The following is a 24,513-nucleotide window of genomic DNA, read 5'->3' on the forward strand; positions in this document are numbered from 1 at the left end:
ATACTAAAGGAGTACACATTAGTGCAACACGCTATACACATTAATGAGGGCTCTTTTTTCCACAGGTATATTTGTAGGATGGTTACATTATCAGACTTGACAAAGATTGGTTTACCACTTTTAAGGTGTTTTATGACCCTTCTAAAAGGTTGCCCTTTCCCAAGGAGAGCACACACAAACATATATAGTTGTCAAGTGCAGGATTCAAACCCCTATCAACCTACTTCATGATATTAGAGGAGCACACATTAATGCAACATGCTATACACATTACTGGGGCTCTGTTTTCCACAGGTATATTTGTAGGATGGTGACATCATCAGACTTGACAAAGATTAGTTTACCACTTTTAAGGTGTTTTACTACTCTCCAAAATGTTTGCTCTTTTCCAAGGAGACCACACACAAACATGTCAAGTGCATGATTCAAGCCACTACCTAATTACTTTATGATACTACAGAGGTATGCATTTACACACCGCACTATACACATGACTGTGAGCTATTCTTTCCACAGGTTTATTTGTAGGATGGTGATATCATCAGACTATACAAAGTGGGTTACATTAGGTGACATTAGGTGGGCTACATTGAAGGAATGTCTAAACACTTTGGCCATGTCATCATCAAAGGGGTGTTTACTATCTACCTGTGTCCCCAGGGCCATAATGACTTTCTCCGTACATACTTGATTACCACCTATGTGGTAATTTGTGTGAACTTTGTTTTACCCAAAGGGGATGACTATGCATTCTTTGGCATTCAGTTTGAGGGCATTGTTTTGACACCAGGTATCTGCCTCTGTAAGACACTTCTGGAGGATGTCTGTGTTAGCCGTGCAGTCGATTATGGACCACAGTTACCATTCATCTGCAGATCTGTTCAGCCATACACCTCCCATGCTTGCCTGTACCTCTGAACAGTATCTACTGAATAGCTGGGGTCCCAGCACCAAGACCTGTGGGATGTCATTTGTGACTGGCTTAGAGTTGGACATGGCACCAGCAATTCTGAACATGTGTGTTTGATCTGTGAGCCACCTGGCCACCCATCCTGTGACATAGCTGTTAATGTTACAGCTGGTACACTTGTCCATGATGACAGAGTGGGGAATGGTGTGGAAGGTCCTTTGTGAGGTCCAGGTGGGCTGTGTGGACTACTTTCACCTCCATATATGTCTTTGGTAACTGTTTGAAATAAGTCAACTAGGTTTAGGAGCCGGGATATGACTTTAACAAGGTGAAGTTGTGGATAGTCCAGTGTCTAGAGGTCTCCAATGTCTCTGTTTATGGGTTCCATGACAATTTGCTCAATAGCTTTGTAAACCAGGCTGAGTACACATATTGGGCAATGGTGTCCATGTTCTGTTGTGGCACCCCCTTTCTGGAGCTGGATGACTGTTTGTGTATGCCATTCTTTGGGTACATAGCCTGTGGTACGCTTGTGTCTGGACAGTGAATGTGAGTGAGGGTCCAGTTCTTCATGGGACTAGTGTATGACACAGCCTGGGACACCATCCAGTCACACTGATGCTGTATTCTCAGCTTTGGTGAGGGCTGTCTTTACCTGCATGTCCATGATGTCTGGGGCTCTGCATCCTTCTGTGATGGACACAGGTCTTTTTGGGAGTGATGGGGGGTGTTTACACTGAACTTGTCCCTTGGATGTGGGCAATGAAAGTTGGTTTGGTGTATTCCTTTCCTTTTTTCAGTAGCTGACACCATATTTGGAAGTTGACACCTACATGTCTGGTATAGCTACCAAAGGCTTTGTGGTTGTCATTCTTACATTCCTCGGCTATTTGTCTTTAGAAAGTGTCCTTGGATTATTTTATGAGCAATCATTGTTTCATCCTGATAATGATCAGTGATGCGTTTCCTTTAGTGAAGTTGGCTCGATCATGTGTTTGTTTCCTCCTTCTGTTGTCTAGCTTATTTATGGGCAACATCCACCTGATTGTTGTCCTATTTTTGGACGTGTGCATCTTGGTTTTATTTGTGATGTCTCATTCCATGCATCCCTGTAGATGCTCATAGGATGCACTTGTAAATGATTCTGTGGATTGTATACAATTATCCTATAGCAAGAGGGCTTTGGAATGCTCCACTGTGGTCTTGGGAAGTGTGCAGTTTGCTTTTGCAAATATCTTCACAGTGGTTTTATTGACTGGGGGGGGGTCGGATGTGGATGTCCAGTGTGACTACTTCATGATCTGATATTATCAGTGAGGGGTTTATCTCTGTAGTGGAACACTGGTACCCCATGTTGGTGATGATCATGTCCAGTATGTTGTCACCTCTAGTGGGCATGGTGACCAGCTGTTACAGGGTGTTAGGGTTTTTAAACTCTAGGAAACATTGGGCGAAGGACGTTGTACACGAGTAATTCCACCACTCACTGTTTGGGTAGTTGTAATCTCCGCATATAATGGTGTTTGATAGGAACTTTATACTTTCCACTGTTCTCCGGAATACTAAGTGAGGTTCCTGAGACAAGGTATGTGATCTGCAGTAGGCTACAATCTGATGGGCAGCTTTGGCCAAGGTTAGTTGCACTTGCATGGTCTCCAAGGCCTCATGCTGTGCCACTAACCTGAATTTGTGGGTATCCATAGGGTAAATGGGTACACCCCTTCCTTTTGTATTTCACTCTTGATTTTGGGTCCAAATGTCAGCGAGATTGTGAGTGTTTTACGTGGACCACATCCAACAGCTCTGTGTTTGACATAGCTTTGTATGTTAGGCAGTGAACACCTCTGAGTAGGCGATATGCAAGGGAGTACGTATGGAGCATTTTGAGATGGTCTGTGTATGGCATGTATTTCAGGCCACTAGTGCTCTTTGTGTGGTATTGCTGCTGGTTTTCCAGTTGTTGTAGTTGTCTTGTGAGGTACATAGCAACAGTGGCATTGTACTCTGTTATAGTTCTAGTGAGTGATGAGTGGAGGGGAACATTGTCCTCTTCTATTCTGCATGAGACACATTTTGTGATGAGGTGTGCCACATAGGAGGGTTTCCTGACTACTGTGGGAATGTGATTATCACAGTTGTATCCACTGTCCACCTGTGACCCAAGGTCTCTTGTCACACTTTCAGTGTGAAGTATACTACCACCTCTGTTGTAGTTATTGGCTACAGAGTTTTTAACATAGGGGATGGCAATGCACCTTTTGACATTGAGCTAGAGCCCATGGCTTTGACAACAGCCATCTGTCCCAGTGAGGCCCTTTTGTAGGATGTCCACATCTTTTGTGTTTACCATTATGGCTCCTGGTTTGCAGTCCTCTGGAAAATTCAGCAGCCACAGACCTGCCATGTTAATGTTTGCTTCAGGGAAGTAGATACTGCACAGTCTGGGAAGTTATCTGGTCCCATGGCTGCTGTGATACTGGCTTTGGAGAGTGTTTATTACCTGTGTAGCCATGATGACAGCAACTTTGCAGACTTCCATTATAGAGATGTGTTCTTTCATGGGTGAGAGGGGGGTACAGTTAACAGTGATCCTATCTGCCAGGATGTTGGCAATATCAGTTGGCTCTGTACATATATTGCCATTGAGCTGTAACTCAGAACAGATCTGAGTGTAACCATGACATGAACCTGTCTGTTGGGCAGAGATCTCCTGAGTAGGCACTATGCCACAGAGTACAGATTGGGTTACATTCAGTCTTGTTGCATGGGGTGACTATTTGAGGCCAGTAATCCTCTTGATAAGGTACTTCATTGGTCTTTCTAGCTGCTGAACGTGCCTAGTCAGATTCATCGCAAGTGTGTTGTGGTACTCTCTGACAGGTCTGATGACTGCTGAGTAGTGGGAACCTCCTTTGACCTACATGCACAGACCCTGGCAGTTTGTGTGAACACATAGCATGATTTTCCAACCACTTTGTGAATGTGTTTTTGGAAGTAGAGATGACTATCCACATTTGTCCATAGATCCCTAATTATCACATCCGTATTTAGCCTAAGTGTGTAAGCATGCCCAGTATGACCTTTCAGTGTGATGCTGAATGGAATCCACTACATTTGTTGGAGTGTGTGAGCATGCCCAGTATAGACATTTATACTATATGTGTATGGAAAATCAAGTCGTATTTTTGCAGCAGGGCTCGCCTTTGTGTCATAGATAACAGGGATCATGCTGTGCCTGCAGGGCTTCCATGCGACACTTTGCATAGACTTATCAACATTTCTACATACAGGGGGAACAGCTATTCTTTGTACATTTCTACCCGGGGGCACACCTGATTGTTACTGTGGGTGTACATAGGATGTGGGTTTCACCTGACACTTATATACATTTGTTATGCCTGCACTACTATGTACAGGACACCATTTCAGTCTGTACTGTTGCCTATCGTAGTGACTTGAGGCATACTACTGTACTACAGATGTTGGCATCCAATGTCACATATATTACACTGCGACTTCATAGCCTACACAACCCACATCACACTGCCTAGCCTGATCTTCTCAGTCTGCATAGGCGAGTGGGGGAGATTACCCATTTGCCTCTTTAGGGGCATGATACTGCATTTCTTTGTGTTTGCATTAGTGTACAATTGTCCTGTGTGTCTGTGCCACTGTAATGCTATCATGGCTTAGTGGTTCAGTACTGCGACTATAGTGCACAGTATCCTGGGTTCAAGCCCTGTCATTGCTTTTTATTTCCATGATGGGCAGACCAGACTGCTTAAGGAACAGTAAAGCAGATATGACCATGTTTTACTGACTTTGTTCAACATTGCCCAACCTTGCCCAATGTTGCCCGACGTTGTGCTAGTTGGCACAAGCAATTTTGTTTACATATACTAGATATTGGTAAAAGCTGCTTAGCACTGCTTTATATTGCTTAAAACATGGCAATCATGCCTCAGGTGGTGCTGCAGGGCTGCCTATGTCAGATGCACATACTACAATCCCTATACATGTTTGGAAACAGGTAGTGTCAAGTTAGGCATCCCTATTATTTTATGTGTGAGTCAGAGGGAGGTATCATTTCCGGGGTTCCTACTGAGCCAGTGTATGTGCTATGTGTTGCCTATTTGTGAAGGCCAAGGCAATATGGGCATCCCTCTTTCTGCCTACTGGGGCAGGCTCAGGTTATTCATACTCTAAGTCACGCTGTGCCTGTGCAGGCCTTGGCAATGGTGGGGGGCTGTTTGGCCCTGCCCCATGCTGTTCCTGCTGCAGCTGTTTTCACAGGATCATATTGTGTAGCATGGCACATACTATGATAATTTGAGTACATGTAGTTGGTGAGTACTGCAAGGCTCTTCCAGATGTGTCCAGGCAACGGAACCATGACTTGAGCATCCCAAACACATGCTCTATTACATTTCGTGTTTGTGCGTGTGCCTCATTATGGTGTTCTTGTTCAGGTGTGTGTGCATTTCTGATGGGTGTCATCAGCCACGGCTCCAGTGCGTATCCAGCATCCCCCACTAAGTGACCGTCAGGGATGTCCCCATTGGAAAATGTCTGGTACAGCTGTGACAGATGCCAGATATGGGAATCGTGGTAGCTTCCAGGGCAGCCAGCACACACATTCAGTATTATGCTCTGGGCATCACACACAACCTGGCGGTTGATGGAGTGGAAGCCCTTGTGGTTGATGTAGGCCCTACCCCACTCACCGGCTGGTGCTTTGATGTGTATGTGCATGCAGTCAATTGCACCCACTACCTCAGGGTATTCCACTATTTGATGGAAGAGATGCATGTTGCTGGCCAATACCTCACGGGAATTGGGGAAATATACATGATCACCGACATGTGCTGACATGGCATTCAGGAACTGGTGCAGTACCCTGGATGCTGATGCCTGTGAAATCCCCATCATATCACCAGTTGGTCTCTGGAAGGTATATATTGCTAGTATTCTTAGGCCAACACATACCTTGGTTTCCACTGGGATGGGTTCCCCTCTGTTGGTTCTGTGTGTGAGGCGTGGCCTGCACAGCTCAACAATTTGCTGTAGGAGCTCTCTGTCCACTCTATAACACTCCACTATCTCCAGCTCATGTAACCCCTGGTAGGTTACCCTGGGTCTGTACACTCTTCAACATCTCCTCACTGTGGGTTGCTCCGCAGCATTCGCAATGGCACCACCCTCAGCATCTTGCACATGTTGCCTTATAATAGCAATGGCAGCCCCTAACATTTTTTTGTCTCAGTTAAGCTTTTTAAGTTTTCACTTCTCTTTGTAGACTGCAGTGTTGCAGTGTTTCTGAGAAAAACATGGGGGAATGTTGTTTGCAGAGTTTTAGGTGCTGGGCTGGGCTAGGCTAGTGTACTGCCTGTGTAATTGGATGATTCTGATTGATTTCACCTGGCAGCTCTGCTAGTTCTCCTTGGTTAACTTTCTACTTCTGCCTTTCCTTCCTTTTCCCATTTCTGTTTCCACAGGGGGCAGCACCACACAAACAAACACAAACACGTGCACACAAGTGCACACACATGCACACAGCCTTACACAGGCTAACAAGGGCTTAGGTGGGTGCACAATCGTGCATACATGCTTAGACAGCCTTATACAGGCTTACATGGGCGCACACATGCACACACAGGCTTAGACCGGTTTACAGGTGGGCACACGCACGCACACAGTGTAAGCAGCTTTGCAAGAAACTTCAGTGATAGCCACGGCGTACACCTTCGGTTTCTGGGTTTCAGTTTAGACAACTGTAGACACGCCTCTTCCAGTCCTGAGTACCTCATAGCAAACACATGCCACTCTGGTCCAATAAGCTTACAGTCTTTTTGATACATACCCCCTCATGATGTCACCTATTTTCTACTCTGTTACTCCCCTAATCCTACTCTTATACTCTAGGGACATGGTTCACATGGCAGAGAAATTTGGGATTTGCTTTCCTTATACTCATTTGCATAGGATTGCCTACTAATGCTTGGTTACATCTCTCAGACTGAGCTTCCCCCCTTAGCAACCGCAACCCAGTCACCATGTTGTCTTCAGCCTGCCATTCACCTGCATGACAGATGAATATTTTAAATAAAATGCCTATTTGTGGCTTTTATTTTTTGTTTTTAGGGTTTTTAGAGCGCCACACGTTTGCACGGTGCTGCGCTACGCTTAAACATTGGAGATCGAGGAAAAAAAAATTTTTTTATTATTTTTCAATGGATAAAAATGCCAATGGCTATATATTTGGCCATTGGCATGCTTCCTCAACTGGATGCATCCTTTATTTGGAGCTGTCATAGCTCTGTTTTGCTATTGGCAGAATGGTACTCAGTTGCCAACCGAGTACATTTCTGCAAATAACACTACTCTTACTCGGACAGGTTAGTGTTTCCTGGATCACAAATTTACCTCATTTGCATAGCTTTCAGCAGCAAATGAGGTAATTTGCATAAACTAACACTGTCCGTGCAAGAGTCATTTTAGGAGCTCTCTTGCACGCCCCTGCCAGCTGTTCCTTGATCGCTCGGCAGACATGTTGGCTTGCTGGAGTCTTACTCTACTCTTAGACTCCATGCAAGCCTTCGTGAATCCGGCCCGAGGACTACGATGTTGTATATCACTTGACTCAACATAATGTTTCCATGGTAGTAAAGCTCTACTAGCAGTAAAAGCTGCAGCAACTGACCATTTTTTTAGGCTCAAGGCCTAATAATAAAAAGAAAGGGATACAAAAGACTGGGAATCGCCAAAGAAGATCAGGAACTCATAGTCAACAATTGTGTCAGGGCCATCCCCACAACTGAAGAAACTTAACACTGCTTCTGCTGGAACTGTGAATTCAGTATCTGTTTTAATAGATACCCTGGCCCGTAAGACATTGTTCTCTTTCCTGTGTTTTGCTGCTTTACTAGCTGATGCTGGTCACCGTGCTGCTTATTAGCAGCTCATGGCCTGCTGGGGTAAGCTGCATGGACAAGGGAAAGAGAAAGACAGGGATAGTATACAGAGACTTGTTATAATGCATGTGTTAAGTATGCATTGGTTTATCTTTGCTGTTGCTTTTTCTGCTCAGCTGTTAGCTTATTCAGCATTGTTAGGAGTCTTCTTATCTTTGATAAGTCTCAGTGCATGAAACTTTGCAAGTCTTTCTTTCTGTGGTTGACCAATGGAATAGTGGGTGCTGTTCATTTTTCTGTTTTATTGGGTACATCGATATTCAGCTTTTAAATATAGTTTTCTTCTTTAAGGCATTTATTTCCCTTTTGTTCCTGACACTCTCTAGTAAACATGTGTTTAGAGTAATAGTTTTGCTCTCTATGAGTCTTAGAAATCATGTACTGATTTAATGGTATCTCTTTGATGCATGGATGAATAACCCTATTTTGCCATATCCGCTTTGGCTGAGGTATATTTAAACTGAAGGAATTAGTGGCTGTTTGTCTCAGACCCTTGCAGTAGTCTGTGTGAAAGTTCTGTGCATTCTTCTCTTGTCTGTATACAGTCTGTTTCTGTATCAATTGTGTAGTATAATATGATGGCTTTCTGCCTGCATTTGTAAAGTTAGCTATAGGTAGTGCAGCTTTTATTTACCATTGACCCATGAGTCTGTTTTTTATATACTGTTATATAATGTATGTAGAGTTGAGACTGATACATCTTTGGGAGCTTACACAGGTTAGCTAGCACTCACCTATTCTAGGAAACATTGTCTCTACATGACCCCATGATCTGAGGACTATGGAGAGGGAAATTTGTTATTCCATGTCCTTGGAGGTCCTTGCCTTTTTATGTATACAGTTGCAATCAGCAGCTTTATTTAGGGTCCACCTCTATGAGGCAGACAGCTGTGTTATAGCTGTTATTTGATAGTTCTGGTTTTACACTGCTTGTATCAAGGCACAGTTTTGTTTCAGTGACCATGCAAACACTTGTTTTATTACTCACTTTAATGACTTACAATTAACTTCTTTATGGATTATTAAGATTTTCACCTTTATTGCCAGTGAAGACTTTTGATGTTGTCTCCAGAGTTAGTCAAGCCTTCATACAGGAATTGATGCATGAAATTACTTAATAGAGATAAAAATGGACTTAAATGCTTCAGAGCCACTTACTGGCTAAAGACACATATCTGTAATTTCTTGGTAATGTATGAAACAAATCTCACTCATGTAGAATATTTAAAGAGGGACAGATGTTATTATTTAGGAGTTTAGTTGCAGTTTACTTCTATGGTAAAAAGAGAAAAGTATTGGATGTTATTCAGAAGGCGACCCAGATATTCACATCTCAGATACCTTTGCTTAAAAAGGTGGAGCATTGTCAAGAGTTATTTTAACATGTTATTCTATGATTCCCATCTTTTGCATTGTCTGTTTCCCTGTTTTTGCATCATAGTTTTAATAGACATAAGAAATTCAAATTCAGGAGAGTAAATAATACATGGATCAAGCTTTTTTCTCACAGACCTCTGAAATTCAGTAATTTTCTACCATTTCACAAATTACTTAGAACATCAGATATCCCTTGACCCTTGTATTGCCAGCTGGCTCAAAGACAGGACCCAGGAAGGCAGCATTGGTGATACTACCTCCAATAACAGACCAGTCACCAGCAGAGTACCTCAGGGACCCATGCTGGGGCCACTCCTATTTGTCATCTACTTGTTGGCGGTAAAGGCTAATGTCAAGGGCCTTTGACTGACCATCTTCACAGATGACAGCAAATTGGGAGCTATTATAGATTCCCCCTTGACACAAGCATCTTACAAGAGGGTCTAATACAGACAAATGACCAATGCCAAAGTCACAGATTAAAAATCAATGCCAGGAAAAGCATTATGTTGCCTTTTAGGAAAATGGTAACCCAGGCTAATTACGGAACTGATGACACCTCCTCAGAGTTGACCCATTGGTCAGGGTTCTAGGATCATATGTAGATGGTAATCTGGCCTTAGACCAACATGTGACAGAGTAGTAAGAAAAAAAATCATTCTTTGTCATTCAAGGCATGGCACCAGGTCCAAGGAAATCATAGTGCCACTTTATTTGACTATTATTATACCCATCATTGAATACATTGTTTCCTTCAGCATGTGCTTGACCAGACATATATGCAACTGTTGTAATGCCCACAAAGGTTCCTTATCATGAGAATCCAAGGTATAAACACATTACCATATACAGATCACCTTAAAGCCCTATCTCTTTACTCAGTCTCCTACAGATTACTGAGAGGTGATCTATACTTGGTGTACAGGACATCCTTGGATCTAGCTCTGATGGACCTTTTACACATCTGCAGAATGATGTGCATCAGAACCATTAGATTCAAGGATTTTAATTCTGCTTGTGATACAAATAGGGCACATCATGCTGAGCCCTATTTATAAAATGGGAAAAAGGGGGTTGTTGATGATGACAAACAGGACATGATGGTGAGACAGGCATGTGTCTCTTTGAAGATACTCATGCTCTGAAACAGGGTCCCCATCCATGTGAAGCAGAGTCCATCCCTAACCCTATTTAAATGTAACTTTGACCAATGGATGGGAAATTGGAAATTGATCTGCCCCCCATGTCTCTGACAGAAAGTAACTGTGACCAAACTAACATCCCTCCCTACATATAACCTTTAGAAACTTCCTAAATAACATAGCCCCTCCTAATAACCACCCATGATACATAGGGACACAGTTGGATTGGGGTTTTAGGCTAGGCTTATAAAGGCCCCGGTGGTTGTTAGCCTAGTATGTACCTATGAACCTATGTTTGAGAGATGTTGCTTTAACACAATATTAAAATTAGTATGCTCTTTTATACTATGATAAGTGGTTTAATTTGTTAAAATCTGCCTGATACATTTTTTAAACTATTATTTTAATTTATTGATTAGTTACCTTACAAAGTTTTATTCAGCCTTATAAGGTTAAAGCTCTTACTTTGTTTGTGTATCAAAGCTGTTCTTTATTCTCACTCAGCTCAGGGCATTTTTTCCTAAGATATGCACATTTCTTTTTTGTGATAGTGTTTTTGTTTCGTTATCCGAAAAAAAAAAATGGAACTTGCATAACCACAATAAATGCAAAGACTGTAGTGTTTGATATGGAATAACTTCCTTAAATAAAAACATAATGATCTGAAAATAGATTACACCTGTTACTTCAGTATCGATATTTCATAAAAAAATTAAAATATTTATCCTCATGCACTAATTCTAGCCTAACATCAAAATAAATGATAGTAAAAGCTACAGCCTGTCAATATGCGTTCCTTTAAATGCTAATGCAGAAAAGTTGAGTTGCTTTGGCAGCTCTTCCTTGGGCTTTCCAGTTCTTCCAAAAAGGCAAGACCATTAGTTTTTTTTTTTGTCCTCACATTTCATATATTATCCATGTTAAGCTTAAAGATATGTAATAAGGCCCTCTACATTTTATTTAAACAGCAAATATCACTTTTTGGGGCATCCTGAAAGCAATATCTTATTAAATGACTTGCTCTAAATTTGTAAACAGAGAAGGAAGAAATCAAACCATGACAACAACAGCAGTTTGTTAACAGCTCAGAACCTTAACCTGCTCCATTAATTTCCAGTTTAGAATTGGTGAAACCACATAAAAATTACACTTGTTTTGATTATTTTATTTATTTGGGTGGGTGGTGAGGATTACTAGGGTCCAGTTACAACCTCAGTAGAAGATGACAAAATAGTAATTGGAAGTAAAACAAGCATGGTTCATTATCAGATACAAATGTATAACAATAGAATTTTAAAGAACATATAAGATATTCTGATTAAAGTAGAAACTGAGATACATCTACAGGGAAGTGAATGAGAAAGGATCATTAGCGAACCATTTTAATCAGTGGAATGTTGGCCATAGTCATCTTGTTTTATGTCATTATTGCAAATTAATAGTTTTATACAAATTAAAGCTAAGCACTGACTGATAAAGGAATAGCCAGATATTTGTCTGACAAGGAGGTAGATGAAGGAGTAATCCTATTCTAATCAGAGTGGTTATCTGAGTGTTTGTATTGTGTAGTTCTGCCTGGGAAAGGGGTAGGATTATTCAATTTAGTATTCATAGCTGGCCTTAGGCATAGGCCAACTAGGCGGCGGCCTTAGGCACCGCTCTAACAGGGGCACTTTTCCAGTATTTATTTGATGTACGTAGACCAGGATGGGGGCACCGAGTGGTGTGGTGGGGGGCGCCATGTAACCCTTTTGCCTAAGGCAACAGTTGACCTAAGACCGCTCCTGTTGGTATTGTGTAGTTCTGCCTGGGGAAGGGGTGGGGGTTATGCAAATGGATCTTGATGGATTAACTGAGTAACCATACACAACATTATGAAATCATTAGGTGTGGTAAAATGGGAGCAGGTTGGCTGACTTGTGTAAGGAATTGTTTGGTGAGAAGGGAAGGTACTACTTGTATTGAAACAATTAACTGTTACAAAATTGTTTTTATCTGAGGCTGAACATGAAGATAGGTAGGGTGGGTCTGATTATAAATTTGTTCAGGAAGAACTCCAGAGCAACATGGTGGCTCAGTGCTAAGATCTGCCCCTCATAGCTCCAGGATCCCTGATTCAAAACTAACCTTGACACTGTGTAGAGTCTGCATATTCTTCCTGTGCCTGTGTGAGGTTTCTCCCTATACATGAGCTTCTTCCTCCTGCCCAAAGTATCCTGGTTGATTGGCTATATAATGCACTTACACTACCCATTTAGGTTATGTTCTGTGGATTATAGAGTTTGAAAGTGAATTGTTGGTGTTATTTGATCTAAGGTCACTGTGGTAATTTTTTTCCTTGGAGTCAGCCTGAGGACCACCTAAGAATGGACAGAATTTAAAGTCGAGAAGCTTGTGGGATTGTTAAAATAAGGATTTTTGTAATGTTTGTAGTGTAAAGGGTAGGATGCTTGCTGTTCTGAGATATGCTGGTGTCAGATTTTGGGAGAAGTGAATACATAGCAATAGGCTCTGTTTTGTCTGATTAATCTGCAGATAGCAAATAGCAGATTTCTGTAGTTTTCCAGAGTGCTAGAGCTGTTATTGTGAGGAAGGAAAAGCTGTTGTTGCCATAAACTGGAGTCTTCGGGACATCTACTTGGTGAGTTATGGGTAGAAGATTAAGGAGGGAAATAAACTGCATGAATGATATGGTTGGTCAAGCATTATTGGAAACAAGTAAGTAGGATGGCCCAGTTGTAGAAATTAGCAAGGGTAAAATGTTGTTATACAGAATGAAATGATTTTTGGTAGGTTGATGAGTAAGGTATAAGAGAAGCTAACATGATTCATGTTATAGTATATACTGAAAGTGAAGGAGAAAAATGCAGCATATATACTATGGCTTTTTCTGAAGCCATGGTGGCTTAGGTAGAGTTAGATGTTTTGACCTATTGGGAGGATTAGTTGACCGGATATGTTTTTTATAACAATTTAGTGAAAAGGAAAGGTATGACCATTACTGACCAGTGGTCAGAAGAAATGGGATGTGACACATTAGAAACGGGAGTGAAAACAGAGACTTTCCATACGTATGTGAAATATCTTGTAGTTAACAAGGTGTGGATGAAGTGTTCAGGTGCTGAATTAAGATGGTAATACTGATGATGCACGCATGGATAACAGTATCACTCCTGTCATGCAGCTGAGGAATTATAATCCTAAATTCTGTTTAAACTTTATGCGTGATACACTAAGTGTAAATGAACATTAATTCAAAATTTAAAAAATTAAAAAGCGAATGAGTTGTATGAGAAAAAAAATTGTAGCATGACTTGACTGAGTAAGCTTGTGATAGAGGCTTTTGACAGTAAGAGCAAGGATTCACCACTAGTAAGGATGTTACAGACATTGCATTTCTACTGCTGGGCTCTGGGGACCAGATAATTCCAAGCAGAGATGCTGCTCACAAAACTCTTTAAGAAGCTTTCTTACTGACTCAGGATATTTTAGTGACCTGGTTCAAGGCAGCAGAAAGCATCCCTGCACTACCAGGATAAAACTCATTCCACATCTTTCAGCCCCAGAACTTGGACTGAAGCTCCAAAGGCAGTGGTGTTTCTATATTCATAAAGGATGTGCACACCTCCAGACTGATAGCCCAACATAATGCCTCAGAGATACTTCAGGTGCAACTAACATTGGGTAAGACAGCAATTCAGGTCGTAGCCTGTTATAGGTCCCCAACCATGTCCCAAGACTCACACTCCACATTCCTAAGCACTCTGGAGAATATTAGGGTCCAACCTAACACTCTTATACTGGGCGACTTCAACTACCCCTCCATTAACTGGGAAAACTACTCATGTACCAAAACACTTGCCCAACGTTTCCTGGAATTCATTAATTCCAATGCCCTGGACCAGCTTGTTCTTACCCACACTAGAGGTAGCAACATCCTTGACCTGGTCATTATTAACATGGGCGACCGTTGCTCTACACCAATAGTAAAATCCTCCCTGGTTAGACCCGATCACAAACTAATCACCTTGGAAATCCACATCCCTCCCACCCCCCCCCCACTCCCCGCAAAGGTATCCATCATGAAAAACTTCTCCAAAGCTAACTTTGGGCTCCTAAAAACAGAGGTGGCTAAATTCATGGCACCCATGCAAATGGAGAATAGCTGCATGACCACCAAATCATACACCAATGCACTGTGTGAACATGCACACAAATGCATGGATCTCGCTATACCCAATAGAACCAAAATGGTCTCCTCTAAAAAAAGGAAGCCAATCTGGTGTTTCCCTGCCATAAACAAACTCTACAATAGAAGGAGGAAACTGATGCAGAATAAGGTGAAGTCCCAAGACTGGAAAAACTTCCTTATCAACCTCAACAAAAAGTTGAGATCCCTCATCAAATCCTCTAAAGCTAGCTATGAAAACAAAATTGTAGCAGATTGTAAAGACAACCACAAGGCCTTCTATAGTTATGTAAAGAATCTCCACGGCAATACCCAGAGTTGCTCTGAGCTACTGCAAAATGGGACCTCCTATACCGAGCCAACAGATATGGCCAACATACTGGCTGACAGATTCAGTGCTACCTATACCCCCCCCCTCCATAAAAGGACCAATTACAATACCAGTAGATTGCCAGGCACCCAGTATTATTGCTGCACAGTTTAGAACACCACTGTCTAAGGCCAAGAATACAGCTTCTGTGGGTCCTGACAATATCCCTGGCTTGTTCTACATGAACTACAGAGTGAACTGGACCTCACCTGTGTGCCCTGTTCAATCACAGCCTCACCTCCGGCTTTGTCTCTACCAAATGGCACACTGCCATAGTTATCCCTCTCCACAAAGGAGGAGTGACTACAGACCCTGGGAACTATTGCCCCATTAGCCTAACAAGTCTGATATGCAAAGCCTAAAAAACAAGAGTATGGGGAATCTCCATACTCTGGATTCCACACAGATTGATTTTGTGAAGGATAGATTATTCCTGCTCAACTTGGTTGACTTCTTTAAGTCAATCACCAGAGCTGTGAATGAAGGCATGGTGGTTCATACAGTCTACATTGATCTGGCCAAGGCCTTTGATACCATTCCTCACTCAGGAATCATAGAAAAACTCACTAAGCTAGGCATCAACCCCTATATCACTAGGTGGGTTGCAAACTGGCTCACGGATAGTACCCACAGTGTGAAAGTAGCTGACTCCAAGTCAAACTGTCGATGAGTCATGAGTGGATTCCCACAGGGATCAGTCCTGGGTCCTCTCCTGTTTGGTATCCACTTTTCAGAAATCCAGGACAAAACAAAGGGACTCTGGCTGACAAGGTTCACAGTCGATTTTCAGTTGGGAGCCATTATTAACTCCCCAAGTGATGCTGACATCCTACAGAAAGGCCTCACTGAGACCAATGACTGGTGTCAGAACCATGGCCTTAAGCTCAATGCCAAAAAATGTGTTATCATCCCCTTTGGGAAAAACCCAGTTCCCGTGAATCACCACATCGATGGTAGTTCACTGAACACTGACGGCATTATAGGAGATCTGGGAACACAGGTTGACAGCAAACACTCGTTTGATCACCACATTGCCACTGTGGTCAGAAAGTCCTTCTATGAGGCACATCTCATTACTAAGGGTTTTGCATCCAGGAAGAAAGAGGTCATTGTCTCCATCTACTCTTCCCTCATTAGGCCAATCATTGAGTACAGTGCCCCATTTGACATGTACCTCACTAGACACCTGCAACAACTGGAGAGGCTGCAAAAGTACCTCACAAAGAGGATTCTGGGCCTTAAACACTTGTCCTATATGGACAGAATAAAAAAACTCTATTCTCTGTCTCATATCACCTACTTAGAGGCGATCTCTGCTTGACTTACAAATCCATGTCTGACTCAGCTCTGTTAGAAATGCTGCATCTAAAGAAACCCCAATCCCTCCGCACCACATGCTCCAGAGACCTCAACCTCATTACCACAATCAACAAAATGTGCTTGAGGGACAAGTTCATAACTAAGAGACTGCCTATGCTATGGAATAAACTTCCCATATATTTCAAACTGAGCACCTCCCTGGCCCTGTTCAAGAGAAATCTTGATGAGTGGATGGGAAATAGAAAATTCCCCCCGGGGATCACTCCAGTGGCTCTACTCAACAGAGGCACTGGGAACTATGTTCATGTGGCACGATGCCAGGATAATACTATGGGCTAGGCTTGTAAAGGCTCCAGGGCCACTAGCCTAGTACATACCTATGAACCTATGAACCTATGAACCTATGGATTTAGAGAGTGAAATCACTCCCTTTAGCAGAATGGGAATCTCAGTGACTGATCTTTTTCAAGCAAAATCATCACTGTTTCAATAATGTAAAAATTAATGAATGGAATACTCAGAATAGTAGATTAAGCCAAAAACAAAATAAGAGACAAGAGATTTACAGTTTTATTTGGTCCTGTGACTTATATAAATGACATTTTACACTTTGATACCTTCTCTGATATGAAAAGTAATTTTAACATTTTGGAGCATGCAGACAATGTCTATGAGGTCAATATTTTGGGTACTGATTTTGGATGGTGCTTTGCAATGTTTCTCCTCATTTAAAGTTTGAAATTATTTGCATATTAGTGCTATGCATTGAAAGATTAACAACTGATATTTTTAAGCATATTAGAAAACATAATTTAAGGTATTATTTTAATGTATGTGCCAACAGCATTTCTTATGAAAAGTTTGATGTTACTTGCAGGTCATATAATACTTTCCTCATTTGCAGTTCTCATTAGGATTGTTGTTTGCTTTCAAATGTTTATAATCTTTATCATTCCACTTTTTCTCAGTGTGATAGTATAAACAATTTCTAGGAGTATGTGTTAACAGTGCATATGAGAACTTTTTTTGTTACAACACACCAGCACACATGTAATACTCATTCCCCCGGATTCAGAAAACTTCCGTGCAGGAATAGCTTATTCTTGCCTGGAAGGGACCATTCCCATGCAGCATGGCAATGCGCCATGCATATTCATGAAGGCATGCTGCCGTGCTGTAAAACGGACAAGGTTCCATGTACAAGTGCAGGAGGTGTGGCTGAGAGCAGTGCTCTCACAATACACATGCCCCCTGCACACCAGAATTGCTGTACAGCAATTCAAATAGAGCGAGAATGCTCATAACACGCCCAGCCCATCAGGGTAAGAAATCTGGACAAAGCCATAAGGGCAATCGTCTCTACAAAGCCAGGAAGTTGATAGAATAACAGGTTTAGCATAAGCATGAATTTTCAGCAGAGTATGAGGCATACAACACACCTCTCAGCCCATCAGAGTAAGGAATCTGGACAAAGCCATAAGGGACAATCATCCCTACAAAGCCAGAAAGTTAATAGAATAACAGGTTTAGCATTAGCAGGAATTTTTGGCAGGGTATGAAGTACACAACGCACACATCCCAACCCATCAGAGTAAGAAATCTCGACAAAGCCATAAGGGACAATTGTCCCTACAAAGCCAGAAAGTTAATAGAATAACAGGTTAAGCATTTGCATGGATATTCTGAAGGGTATGAAGTAAAAAACACAATTTTTTTTTTCACATATGCAATAAAGTTTAAGCATAGCTGAGTGGATGTGCCTGTTGCTTAGCTATGCTTAGCCCAGCTGAAACAGTACGATAAGTTAAATAGCAATAGACATCCAGTACAGGGATAAATACAATAGTGTAGCAGTTAGAGCAAATGCTTTGCATATAGTCATTCATGGCTTCAGCCTCACCAAAGCCATTTCTATTTTATATGTGTTATTTGTATAGTTATGTAGAAAGTAACTTATATTTCTCAACCAGAGTAGTGTATTAGGCCCAGATGTGAGGTGTCAGTGTAATAAAGTAGTGAAACCTCCATATAAACACAAGTGCCACATACAGTATAGTCACACAAGAATACATATAACTACAGCACATTGGGGGATGTCAGGGAAGGTAAATAAATATATATTATGTATTGAATGATTAATCAATCACATACAGATGGTAGTCCAATAAAATAAAACATAAGCAATGGTAAGCATTGCACAGCTATGTTGACCGGGTGTAAGCATTGTGTACATATGAATACTAAGCAATGAGTAGCCAAGCTAAGTGGATTTGCCCATTGGTAAGCAATGCTGAACCTGCCCCTTTAAGCACTGCCAACCATAGCTAAGCAGGTTTGCCCGTAGCTCAGTTTAGCTTAGCATTTTCAAAAGCATCCAGTCATGGAAAAGGGTGGGAAATTGGCCATTTGTAAACCCCTCAGGCAGGAATACAGCTCATAACTGGTTTAGCTCTCCACTGTAAGAGGTATGGCAGGTATTGGAGAGGGCATGCACTTTCGGGCACAGCACTGGGGAATACAGGAGTCCAAGGTTATGGTAGGAATCCTGGTAAAAAAACATGTTGTGAGCCTGCTGCAAGACAAGTATCATGGCTCCCAATATAAAGCAGAAGCCTAAGAAAGTCTTGCCCGTGATCTGTCCAGTGCCACTGGTATCCCTCAGACTGGTGAGCAGGTCCAGAACCACTATGCCAACTTGAAACAGAGGAAAAAGGAGCTCTTGGAACAGTGGGTCTAACAAGCAAGAGAGAGGGGAGATGTCCCAGCAGTGTGTAAGTATTCATAGCAATAACTATTTACCAAAGTCCAGCCTGTGTATGTGATGGATAGGCATGCCTAAATGTTTCTCTATTTTCATTACAGCTCCAGCTGAGCAGACTGTGAACCAGGAAGCCCATGCCAGTACATTGCAAAGGCTGCACTGCAAGGCTGGAGAGTAAAAATCCTGCTTGCAGTAGTCATACCAAATAAATATAAAGGAGTAAAATGTCACCTGACAGTATAAAAAACGTGTATGTCTTGTACTGAATAAACCAGATAATATGACACTAATAGTGCTATATAGTTCATATTTAAATAAGTATAACTGCCTGGAAATAAAGTTCTAAAAACTGGACTGGTTGTATTTACTCTGGTATTGTATGGCATGAAATGTTCCATTCACCAAGATCTGATATCTGAATAGTAATGCTGTGTTAACCACTGTTTCCAACACTGTGCAACATAAAAATATGTCTAGGATGTCTGTATAAGAATGTTGTAATTACAATGTCAGATTGTACAACCAAGAGAGACTTAGACATAAAACATTGAAGAAGAAGACAGCAGTTTCTCAATAGCTCACTCTGATGATATACAAATTGTTGTATTTTTAGCAGACACAGCTATGGTTTGAAACCCAGGAGTGGTAGTAAGCTGTATGCAGAATTTCAACTAGGATTTTGTGAATATGTGTAGAAACAGGTAGTGTTAACAAACATTCATCCCACAGGTCTTCCAGGTAAGAAAATAGTAAATGCCTGGCAATAAAGGTCTAAATCCTGGACTGGTTGTGTTCACTCTGGTATTGTATGGCTTGGCATGTTGCATTCACCAAGATCAGATATCTGAATAGTAATGTTGTGTTAACCACTGTTTCTCACACTGTGGAACATAAAAATATGTCTACGAATGTCTATTTAAGAATGCTGTAATTACAAGGTCAGATTGTACAACCAAGAGAGACGAAGACAAAAAACACTGAATGAAGAGGCAGAAGTTTCTTAATAGCTCACTATGATGAAACACAAATTGTTGTATTTTTAGCAGACGCAGCCATTGTTCGAATCCTGGGAGTGGTAGTAAACTGTATGCATAATTTTAACTAGGATTTTGGGAATATGTGTAGAAACAGTCAAGTAATATTACCAAACATTCCCCCCACAGGTCTTCCAGGTAAGAGAAGTAGAAAGTAGCTATAAGACGGTTGAATTATACACTGTGTACAAACATACCACTGGCTAAACCAAGGCCATAGGGCATTGTAATAATACCTGTAGAGTAAAGATTAGAGCAATGATCATTAAAGTTATGAGTACTGCAAGGATACACAAGTTGTTAATTGACATCTCTCTCTCCCCCCTTCCCACCATATCTGCAACAATAATGTAAACACACAAATCAATGGATATGTTTTACACCAAACCTACTGTTGGGACATATGTCCTATTGTTCAACAAATATTGAAATGTGTTTCTATTAATGTTCCATGTTAAAATACTATCATCAGTGGTCTGTTGCTATCAATGTAACCTGCAAGCCATTGTAATGGCCACTGTGGTTTCATATATGCATGTGTTCTGCTTGCTATGTAGCTGTTTCAAATCTGTTGTTTTGGGTTAATGGGAATATCTAAGCATGCTGTTATAACTAATCCTGGATGTGTTGACTATTACTACCCCACATATGTTCCAAAACTGCAACACCATAGCACGTTTGTGAAGGCCGATCCCAGCGGACCCACCACTCCCACCTCATCTGGCCATGGCACCAGACCCCAGCACATCTGAGACCCACGATGGGTCCTCCTCATCCACTGGTCCTGCACCACCTTCAGGTGGAACTGCCTCAGGGGATGGGGCTTGTCCTCTCGGGAGCGGGCGTGGACAGGATACCATCACCCGAAGCCAGGTCCGGGGATTGGTGCGTAGCGAGCCCTGAAAGGAGTTTGTAGATCTGCTATGTCAGCTTGAGGGCCAAGTGGTGTAATTAGGGGGTCAGCCTGCCCTCCTGCTCAGCCCCCAGCACAGCCACCTTTGAGGCCGTGAAGGTGCAGTGGTGACTGCCCAAGGGTTGGGACCTCAGTCCCATTGTTTCCATTTGGGGGCTCAAGGAATTCCAGTTTCCAAACACCCCTCCCCATCCAAGGTGTTTACCCCCCACGTGTCACATACTGCCCCTGTATGCTGTCTTGTCTGTTTTCCTACCCAACCTACTTCCCCAAATATAACTACTTGCCTTCCTCAACATCCCACACTCACCTTAAGAAAAAAAAGGGCAATCTGTTCCCCCCAAAAAATTTCGCCTCATACATAGCTGTCGATTTCGCACACCTGTTCACAAGTAATCTGGTCTAACTGGCTTCACAACACATTATTGTTGTCTTCACCCCTCTCTCAGGGGTTTGAGTGTCCAAGTATACCTCCAAATTCAGTATATATGAACAGCTGTTGCTGTAGAAGAAATGGAGAACTATGGACCTTCCCTACACCTGTCCTACACAGCTCTAGTGGCTTTCCCTGTTGTCTTTCCCTCAGTGTGCCCTTTTTTTCACCACTTTCCTATCACCCCTTTTTTCTTTTCTTTTCTTTTAAATAAATTAGCACGGGGTAAGTGGGAGTAAGCACTTTTAAGCATTAGTAAGTGGGTTTAAGCCTGTTTGCATGGTGCTAAGCAATGCCAACACAGATTAAGCATTTTTAAGGCTGTCGGTAAACATATTCAACCAGAAGTAAGCATGGTTTACCACGACACAAACATGCAATCTGCTTACAACTGTTTAAAAGTGCCTTAATTACTCTGTATCCAACAGTCCTTGTTCTGCCAAACAACAAAATGATCAGCCCTTGCAAGCCTTGAAACCAGCACCCTGCATACCATAGCCACAGCCATTTACCATGATGCCATCTGAGCTATAGATATGTCTGATGTTTTTTCAAACATATCATGCAGCAGTCATTCAGCAGTAGGAAAAATGTATATATACATATATATATATATATATATATATATATATATATATATATATATATATATATACATACATACATACATATGTGTGTGTGTGTGTGTGTGTGTGTGTGTGTGTGTGTGTGTATATATATATATATATATATATATATATATATATATATATATATATATATATATATATAGTGCATTTGGACATTGGCTCCTCACTCCAAATCTCTTACTGCAACAAATCTGACCAAAGGCTGTGTAAAAGGGCCCAAACTAGGGACCTCTTGTAATTATTGCCCTTGTCCCTTCCTCCACAGCAGAACTGTTCTATCTTGCAGCACAATAGTAAGGCCTGCCAAGTCCTTGATCCACGTCCTTGTAAACTATGATCAAAGCAATGTACCATTACACCTTCTGATCCCTACAAAATAGTGATGACATCCCAAACATATCAGTTAGTGCAGTCATCCAACAGCAGGGAAAGGAGTCTATAGAATCACTCAGATAGTTTATATATACATGTATATATATATATATATATATATATATATATATATATATATATATATATATATATCTATATATATATATCTATATGGTGCTATATATATATATATATATATATATATATATATATATATATATATATATATATATGTATATATATATATATATATATATATATATATATATATATATATAATAAGTGCCTGGATACAAAGATCCATCAACGAACCAAAAATCCAGCACTATTGTCACTACATCAACCCAAGTGGGTAAAATAAAATTGAGAAAACACTAATAGAGTTCCAAATGATCTTTAATGGCCGGCCAACCTGTTAAACATGTTACATTATCATTGTTCATGGCTAGACAGTCCAAAAAATATTTTAAATTGTGTGTTTCAGCCATTTTTTATAACAATCTAGCTAGTATACTCCTAGAAGCACTCTAGTGTGTCTCAAAATACTCTGTTGTACCTCAAAACAAAATTTTTGATATCCACCAATTAGACCATAAATAATATAATATGTGAATTGAAAAGAATGAATGATGGTGAATACACAAACACTATCTAAAATTCAACTGCCTATATAACATACATACATTTATAATCTCTATGGTGTTTCTTAAACACCTGTATTAGTTGCAGCACCATAAACTTGAATAACTAACACTTAAGGAACCATAAGGCAACCACTTAAATTGACTTATTCAGACATATAAATAAACCTATTACATGTCATGAAATTCCAACACATAATTATGAGACAATTTGTAGAAATGTAAATTGTTGTCTACTAGAGATCTATATATACATCCACAAGCATAAAAAACGTTTTTCTCAACTTCAACCAAATGTTTAAACACAAAAATATCAGATATATAGGCCTCCCAGTGTAGAAGTAACTAAATTCATGGCCTATTCACTCACCAGATATAATCCGCCATCTTTAAAAAAAACATGCTATTCCACACCTGCAAGATGTAAATTAACCACACCTACATATAGCTTAGGCTTAAATATAAACATATAATGATATTCACTGATATTAAACTTGTTGATATGTTAGCGTCAGAACATATTTCAAAAACATGCATGACTATAAAGAATGTCACCAAATGTCCCAAAATGTCCACAAACCAGTCTTATATCCACTCAACTGTCCATCACAGTTGCCAGCTAAATTGCAAAATCCAAATGGCCGATCTCATCTCTGCCATAAACGATAAACGATAGATCCACTTATCACACTGTCACTGGCCCCATTTGTATTATGTACACTTCTGACCACACACAGTTGAATGGAATGCCTCGTTTTTAATGCTGTTAAAGTCGTCAATAATCCATCAATCCTGATAGCACCAACAACCAAAACAGCTGATCTTCATCTCTGCCATAGGCAATGAACAGTAACTACACTTGTCTCACTATAACTGGCACTCTCTCTTGTATTTATCGCTTCCATCCACAAGCAATTGGATAAGTACCTCGCCCTTTGTGCTGCTACAGTTCCTCAATCCAACTTCAACTATATTAGCCAAAGCCAAATAAATATCATCCAGAATATTACGGCAGCCTCTCATATCACCACCTACTTGTTGCCGCATACATAAACCCCTGTTTAGGCTTTACAAATACACCAGCACTCAAATAAACAATACCACACCTACGGACAACCAGTGCTCAGTGTAATAAGTGCCAGGATAAAAAATCCATCCACGAACCAAAAATCCAGCACTATTGTCATTACTTCAACCCAAGTGGGTAAAATAAAATTGAGAACACACTAGTAGAGTTCCAAACAATCTTTAATGGTTGACCAATCTGCCACAACCAACACAAACCTAGGTTTCGCCCACTGGCGTCCTCAGTGTGTACTTCTGGAAAGGAAGGAACCCATTTTATACATTTCTCCTATAGGGCTTCTTAAAGTAACAACATACCAAATAAAACAAATACTCCTTGAGTATATTAAATGCACAGTAGCAGTGTATAACATATTAAGTCACAG

Source organism: Protopterus annectens, chromosome 1.part1, assembly GCF_019279795.1.
Source record: "Protopterus annectens isolate FY-2018-M chromosome 1.part1, PAN1.0, whole genome shotgun sequence".
Taxonomy (NCBI): domain Eukaryota; kingdom Metazoa; phylum Chordata; order Ceratodontiformes; family Protopteridae; genus Protopterus; species Protopterus annectens.